General features: G+C 35.5%; 1 pseudogene; it reads right to left on the bottom strand.

The window, feature by feature from the left end:
• Nucleotides 1-2,477: 2,477 nt before the first annotated feature.
• LOC137836759 (putative disease resistance RPP13-like protein 1) lies at nt 2,478-7,784 on the bottom strand (annotated as a pseudogene).
• Nucleotides 7,785-8,008: the final 224 nt, after the last annotated feature.

An 8,008-nucleotide genomic window follows, 5' to 3' on the forward strand; every position in this document is an offset into this window, starting at 1 on the left:
AGATTCTTACGTGGAATTTCAGGAAAAACCTATTTCGGGAGAATTTTTCAGAAATTTCTAGGCTATCTACCCTCAACCGAAACTTGTGAAATTTCGCCCTAATTTCTGCAATTTCATTCTGGGTCCGTATTGCGCTGAAAAAATTCACACAAGTACTTTCATATGTTCTTCGCACCCAAGTAAGGAGGCACGTCCATAAACAAATAAAAAAGAAAGGTAGAAAAGCCAGGACGTTTTGTTTTCGGAAAACTAGTTTTATTCACTCTCGATCTGGGACCTACTACGGCTTTCTCCTAGGGTATTTTGGTCTGAAATTTTTACCAAACATTCGTCACTGTGTCTATTGAGTTTTGGCTGAGATTTGAGCCCCAGATTCATCCCACAAGACTGGCTATAAATTTTTTTTTCATCACTGCCAGGCTGAAAGGAAGGTTTGTTTGTGTGTGCAACTGTTTAATTTTTTTCGTGGGAGAATACTCATCCATTTGACCTGAAATTTGTCGCATTTTGTTCCAAATTCAGTGGTGATTCTTACGTGGAATTTCAAGAAAAAACTCTTCCAGGAGAATTTTTCAGAAATTTTGTGCAAACCAAGGTTATCCTCTACCGAAACTTGTGAAATTTTGCGTTACTTTCTGAAATTTTATTTTGGGTCCGTATTATGCTGAAAAAATTCACGCAAGTACTTTCATATGTTGTTTGCACCTATGTAAGGAGGCACGTCCATAAACAAATCATAAAAAGAAGATACAGGGAAGAAAAACCAGGATGTTTTTTTTTTCGGAAAACCAGTTTTGTTCACTCTAGGTCGGGGACTTACTACGCCTTACTCATTGGGTATTTTGGTCTGAAATTTTTACTAGACATTCGTCACTGTGTCTATTGAGTTTTGGCAGAGATTTGAGCCCAAATTCGTCCCACAAGATTGGCAAGAACTTTTTTATTCATCACTGCCTGGGCTGAAAGGAAAGTTTGTTTGTGTGTGCAACTGTTTAATTTTTTTCGTGGGAGAATACTCATCCATTTGACCTGAAATTTGTCTCATTTTGTCCCAAAATCAATGGATATTCTTACGTAGAATTTCAGGAATAAAAACTATTTTGGAAGAGTTTTTCAGAAATTTTGTTCAAACCAAAGCTATCCTCTACAAAAATTTGTAAAATTTCGCCCTACTTTTTGCAATTTTATTTTGGGTTCGTATTGCGCTGAAAAAAATCACAAAAGTACTTTCATATGTTGTTTACATCCATGTAAGGACGCACATCCACAAACAAATCACAAAAAGAAGATACGGGGAAAAATAGCCAAGACAATTCGTTTTTAGAAAACCAGTTTTGTTCGCTCTCGGTCTAGGATTTACTACGCCTTATTCCTTGGGTATTTTTGTCTGAAATTCTTACCACACATTCGTCACTGTGTCCATTGAGGTTTGGCTAGGATTTGAGCACCAGATTCGTGCCACAAGATTGGCAATAAAGTTTTTATTCATCATTCCCAGGGCTGAAAGAAAGGTTCGCTTGTGTGTGAAACCTTTTGATTTTGTCATGGGTGAATACTCATCCGTTTGACCTGAAATTTGTCGTGTTTTGTCCCAAATCCAGTGGAGATTCTTACATGGAATTTCAGGAAAATAACTATTTATGGAGAATTTTTCAGAAATTTTGTGCAAACCAAGGTTATCCTGTACCAAAACTTGTAAATTTCGCCGTACTCCCTACAATTTTATTGTGGGTGAATACTCATCTGTTTGACCTAAAATTTGTCACATTTTGTCCCAAATTCAGTGGAGATTCTTATGTGGATTTTCAGGAAAAAACTATTTCGGGATAATTTTTCAGAAATTTTGTACAATCCAAAGACTATCTCCTACCAAAACTTGTGAACTTTCGCCCTACTTTCTGCAATTTTATTCTGAGTCCGTATTGCGCTGAAAAATAAAATAAATGAATGGGTAGTTTTCAGATGTGTTTAATTTCATAAGTTAATTCATTTTTTGACAAATTTGGGTACTTTTAAAATCAATCAAATTTCATAAGAAGATATAAGTTCGGTAAAATTCCAATTGTAAAAATTTAAACTTAATTTTATTTGGACATTGTTCAGTCTTCTGCTGAGAAACGGATACTGTAAACAAGATAGTGTGATTAGCACGGGATCTCTTTCTTCCATTTAAATCATTAACTTAAAAATCAAGAGTCGACGAAAGAATGAGTGTATCCATCATAATAACATTAGCATACGAATTTTATAGAGCTGCATGTTTAGATTTTTCCAAATTCACTAATAGAAAAGAAAAAGCTGAATTTCAAAAAACAGATTTAATAACACTCATAGATGTGTGTGCACAGTTAAGAATAAGCAAGTAGTGAATTTGGTTAAATTTATACGGATTTCATTTGCTATAAGTGTTGCAAAATTTTCGTTACTTTAACAGTGACTTTATCTTTATATGGTTTATGATACACACATCCACTGGATTCATGTAAACTGTCAAAATTCTCAAACATTGTTGATTGCAAATGATAAATGACAAGTCATTTTTAGTAAACATCGTGTTTTATCAACTTCTAAGTTGAAGAATATTTCTCCACAAACATATTTTATAAATTTTAGCGTTTTGAAGATCATTAGAAAAATACATTAAAGACGCTGAGAGTCTTGTGACTGCATTGTCTGTGACTACTGGTTGGAAGGAAGCAATACGAGGTGCTGGTGGGGTTGATGTTACTGATTCGAAGATGATTCACCAACATTTTAGCTGTAGAATGGAATAATACTTGGTCAACAAGAAACTTTACACTTCTGTAAATGCATTCACAATAACATGCATTTAGCAATGTGAGAGGGAGTGAAAGAAAATCTTTATCGGTAAAAGACTCTAAATCCTCTCTTTGAATATACAAGAATACAGTATATGCATTTTGGTGAGATAGAAGAAAATATTCATTTGTTCATCAAATATGTTGATTGGTCATAACATGATATTCAATGTTGGAATATTTGTTAATTATCTCAGAAAGACTACAATCATATTGCCAAAGTATCGTATAAAAGATGCTTTAAATTAGTAATTAAAATTAAGATATTTCTAACCCCAGGTATTTATATTATTTAGTTGAACTCATGCATTAAATGAACTAACTAGCAGTGTATGAATCAAATAATTTATAAAATATCAAGTTGAGTTTTATCTTACTGAGGGCTAAATATGATTTATTTTCTAATAGTAGGAATTGAACACAAGTAGCAGAAGGTTTTCAATAACTCACACTACTGAACCAATGGAGTATAAAGTTGTTGTTCTAATAGGCAGTAGTGTTACATTTATTTGCTTCTCTTTTTTCAAGATATTGAATCTTAGTACTCTTATAATACAAACACAAAACTATGGGATCAGTCTCAGCAGGAAAAGGTTGAAAATAAGAATTTGAGTCTCAAGATCAGAATATTAAGGAAACTAAAATTGGAGCATGACAAGGTTGTGTGGGTGAACACTAAAATGGATGGATGCATGACCTTACACATTAGACCCTGTTTTAAAAAGATTACTGAAATTTTCTCAGTTTAGGTTGTCACCAAAGAACTTCATGAGGGTTTGGCGGCTTAACACTCATACTCTGAACAATATTCAAGCTATTTCTATTACTATTTTTTCTGTAAAACTCAGTCTTGATTGAACACCATAAAACTTCTTTTAATGTTTAGAAATCTTGATGGAATATCCCAAGAGCTTTTTGATAAAGAAAAATGTGGTTTAGAAATACTTTTAAATTCCAATTACAAGTTTCTTAGATACAGAATGTCCCTTATGTCCTCCACTCAAAACCCATAACTTCATTCTTGTGATCATTTAGTTCCAGTGATCTATTAAGTTTAAGTTCATTTTTTTGTCAGAAACTGCAGTGGCATGAAATAGGAAGATAGAAGGAAAAATGTGACTACGAAAACAAATATACTGAGATACCTAGATAAAGGAAGATGATGCCGTCATAACTTCCAACTACAGAATACTCTGTTTGGAATGGATACCAAATGTCAGACATTTGGTTGGAATTTAATTTCAACAGAACAATTAAAATAATTTTGCACGAAAAGAAGAATAAAATAAAAGTAATTGATTCATGAAAAACGTAGCTGAGCCATCCTCCTTTAATAATGAATGTATTCATGAAAATAACAATTATAGGGTTACCGTTTGCAACTAAGAAAATTGTAATCGAAAAGGTACAAAGATATTGTGGAGAATTAGAACCTGTTCAAGTGGCAGACAAATTGAAATAGGTTTGAACTTGTGACTCATCGTATCACCAAACATATAGTTTTTGGATGTGAGCAATCTTTCCCCAGTCTTCGCCATCTGAACTCTGACAACGCTCCTCCAGCAGTGGACAATTCCATATTGTAAGAGAGGAGATGGATTTGGGGAGACCCTCCGCTGGTAAGCATTCAAGGTTGGGACAATTGAAAAGTGTGAGAGAGGAGAGTTGACTGAGACCCTTGTAGTGCATCTTTTTAAGATTTCGACAAGAACCTATTTGTAGAATGGTGAGAGAGCTTGGCAGCAAAACTTCATCGGGAAAACACTCCACGTCCAAATTTCCAATACACAAGCTTTCAAGACATGTGTTGGGATCCAAGTTGTCTCTCAAGGAGGCGATAAGTTTTAAACATGAAAGATACATACGTTTTATATTTAATGGCAAACCTCCATCTGGGAACAACACAACTTCTGGACACTTAGTTATATGTAGCAAGGTAAGGGACGGAAACATGATTTGCATGGGTTTGGGAAACAGGAATGATTTAAATTGAGGGCAATGATCAATATATAGCTGCTTGAGATGATTATGGGCAGACTCCTGTGAAATTCTTCTTAGGTTTTGGCACTTTTCCAGCGAAAGAAAACGGAGTTTTGGAAAGAAATCTAGCCGAAAGATTGGAAGAGAGTTGCAGCCTCCATCAATATGCAGGGTTTCAAGCAGCGATGTGTCTATACGGTTTCTGTTAATTGTAAGCTCATCACTAACAACTACTTTCCTTAAATGAGTACCTTTCAGTTTGGGACATTCATCCACACGAAGCTCACGAAGACGTGGAAAAGAAGTAGTTTTACACTCCCATTCTTCCCATTCCTTCATATTGGAGAATTCCAAAGTGTACAAGGATGCAAACGAAGAGTTGCTCCCATAAAATTCAGCACCAATGCTCACTATTCCATCAAGCCCTCTAATAATGAGGGTTTTCAGTGATGACAAAAGTCCAAGGGGAGGCAAACATAGGCAATGTTTACAGTCCTCCAACGTTAAGAACACCAGATTTGATAACGAATTATCGAATACCCAACTTGGGAATTCTGTACCATTGTAGTTCCTAATTGACAAACGCTCCAAGTGTTTGTGAGGTTGTAGATTCTCAAGTATTTTCTTTTCTTTCCTTGGATCATCAGGGATGTGGTCCGACTTCCATATTAATTCTAGCTCCACAAGGTGTTTATCTTTTACATTTGCTTTTAATGCATCCAAAGGATTGAAAATATTCTGCACGTCATTGATTGAGAGCCTTCCATGAAGATTGAATCCTCCCAATCCGCCCAGTTGCATAGTACTTAGCTCACTATTTCTATCCACGAAAAACGTACTCAGTACTTGAAGATTCTTCAATTCTCCAAAATGCATTGGCATCTTTGTCACTCTTGTATCTTCAAATTCCAGGCAACGCAATTTGGTAAGTTTATGCAAATTTAAAGGCAACTCCTCCAACTCTGAACAATAGTTCAACTTCAGTATTAGTAAGTTATAGAGCAAACATATCGAGTCAGGTAGCTTTTTTATCGCAGTATACGAAAGATCTAATGAATGAAGATGTTTAAGATCACCTACAGAATCTGGGACCTCTTCAAGGTTTTGAAAGCCATACAAAGATAAGACACGTAAAAACTTAATCTTCGAGAACAAATCATGTATAGAAATCTTGAAAGGCCATTCAAAATCAAGACATAATGAGATAGGAAGAAATGAACGAAGTCTTTTAGCATTAGTTAAACACCCGAAACCATCAAAACTTTTGACATCACCGTATTCAAATAAAAAATGACGGGATGTTTTCGGTATACATCGGCCTTTATCAAATTTCAACCTGAAACAGAAATCCACAGAGACATATTTTGCCAAATCATTTAGAAGGTCATGCATGACGAAAAGCCTTTTGGTGCTTGATTGTTGGAAAAAAGACCTTGACAGTAGATCATTGAAGTACTCTTCACCAACTTCTTCTGGATGTTTAATCTGTTGTGGACTCTGTAGAAAACAAAATTAACTCCTCCTTCACAAACTCATAATCTTTGGGGAATAAGGCACAATATGCAAAACACCTTTTAAGATGAGATGGAAGATAGTGATAACTCAAAAATAACGCAGGAATAATTTTACTATGTTCTTTTGGTAACTCCCATATGTCACTTTCCAATATGTTTTTCCAATCTGAAATGGATAACTTTGTGCGTAAAAGACATCCAATTGTTTTCAAAGCTAGAGGTAATCTGTTGCACTTCTCAACTATCCTTCTACCAATCTCCTTTAGCTCATCATTCAATTCAAGATTACCATCTTTTAATGAGTGATTTTTAAAAACATTCCAGCATTCATCCTCTCCTAATTGCTTTAAGCGATGCACTATAGACTTCATGTTAGAAGCAACGTCCTCACCACGAGTTGTGACAAGAATTCTACTTCCTGGAGCCCCATAGCTAAGAGGAGTTCGCACAGCTTCCCATTCTTCTCGTCTCTCGTTCCAAACATCATCTAAAACAAGAAAAAATTTCCTTCCTGACATGTTTTCTTTCAGTTTTTTGTGAACCATTTCTAGGTTCCCACTATCATCTTTTTGATTTGTGATTGCTTCAAGAATTGTTTTTGTGACAGTCAAAACATGAAAATGGTCAGAAACATAGACCCAAGCTTTGATATCAAATTTTGCATCGTCGATCTTTGGGTCATTGTACACATGCTGGGCGAGTGTGGTCTTACCCAACCCACCCATGCCCACAATAGAAAGTATTGATGGCTGGTTAGGATTGTTGATTTCAGATGTGAGCCAATTAATAATTATATCTTTGTCGGCATCTCTGCCATAAATAACACTTTCAACCACCAATGAAGATGATGGCAATTTTTGTGGCACTTTACTACCTGATCCATCACCAGAATAAGTATCCTTTTTCAAACCAAGAGCACCCTTTTGCTTTGCAAGATATTCTAATCTCTCCAGGACTTCTTTCATCCCTGATTCAATTTTCTTGTTAAATGAACTAAAAGTAGAGTTGATGAAATTTGATACCTTGTAAGTATAGGTTTGAGGTTCGGGTTGAGCTTCCACTTGGCATCTAGTTAGTTCATAGTCTATTTCACCCAAAAAATCCTCTGCATCAAAGACAGCCTCTTTGACAGCAAGAAGCCATGCTTTGACGTGTGGATCTGTGAACTGCTTTAGTTCAGCATCATCAGCGAGAGCATTGATGGAGTGAAGCATGATGTTCAAATTGCCGAGAAGCTTCTCATCAAGTTTTCTTCGACGAAAGAAGTCTAGAAATTGAGGAGAAGCGAGCCTGTCGAATGCAACCTGAAGAAAGGCCGAAAGAAGAGCACCACCAACAAGTTCTGCTGCCATGGTAGGAAGGAGTTGGAAATGAAGTGAAATGGATTGAATGCAGGAATGAATGGCAGAGTGATGAAAAGAGTAGTTAGAAAGGATGACTTGACTTTAAGAACATGTTTTTCTTTAATGGCAACTCGACCAATATAAAATGTGAGCTGTTAGATATTCATTCAATGGTTGTGGGCCCCAGTGAAGCAATATTGTTGACTGTTTCTGATACGAAGTGTTGACAACTGTAATCCATGAATGGATGAAATAAATAAATTTGAATATATCCTTTCATCATCAATTATATTACATTATATTATATCCTCTATAAACCAATTTATTTGATGTAATAATTCGCATCCTTTCG

Source organism: Phaseolus vulgaris, chromosome 4 (assembly GCF_000499845.2).
Source record: "Phaseolus vulgaris cultivar G19833 chromosome 4, P. vulgaris v2.0, whole genome shotgun sequence".
NCBI classification, from domain to species: Eukaryota; Viridiplantae; Streptophyta; class Magnoliopsida; order Fabales; family Fabaceae; genus Phaseolus; species Phaseolus vulgaris.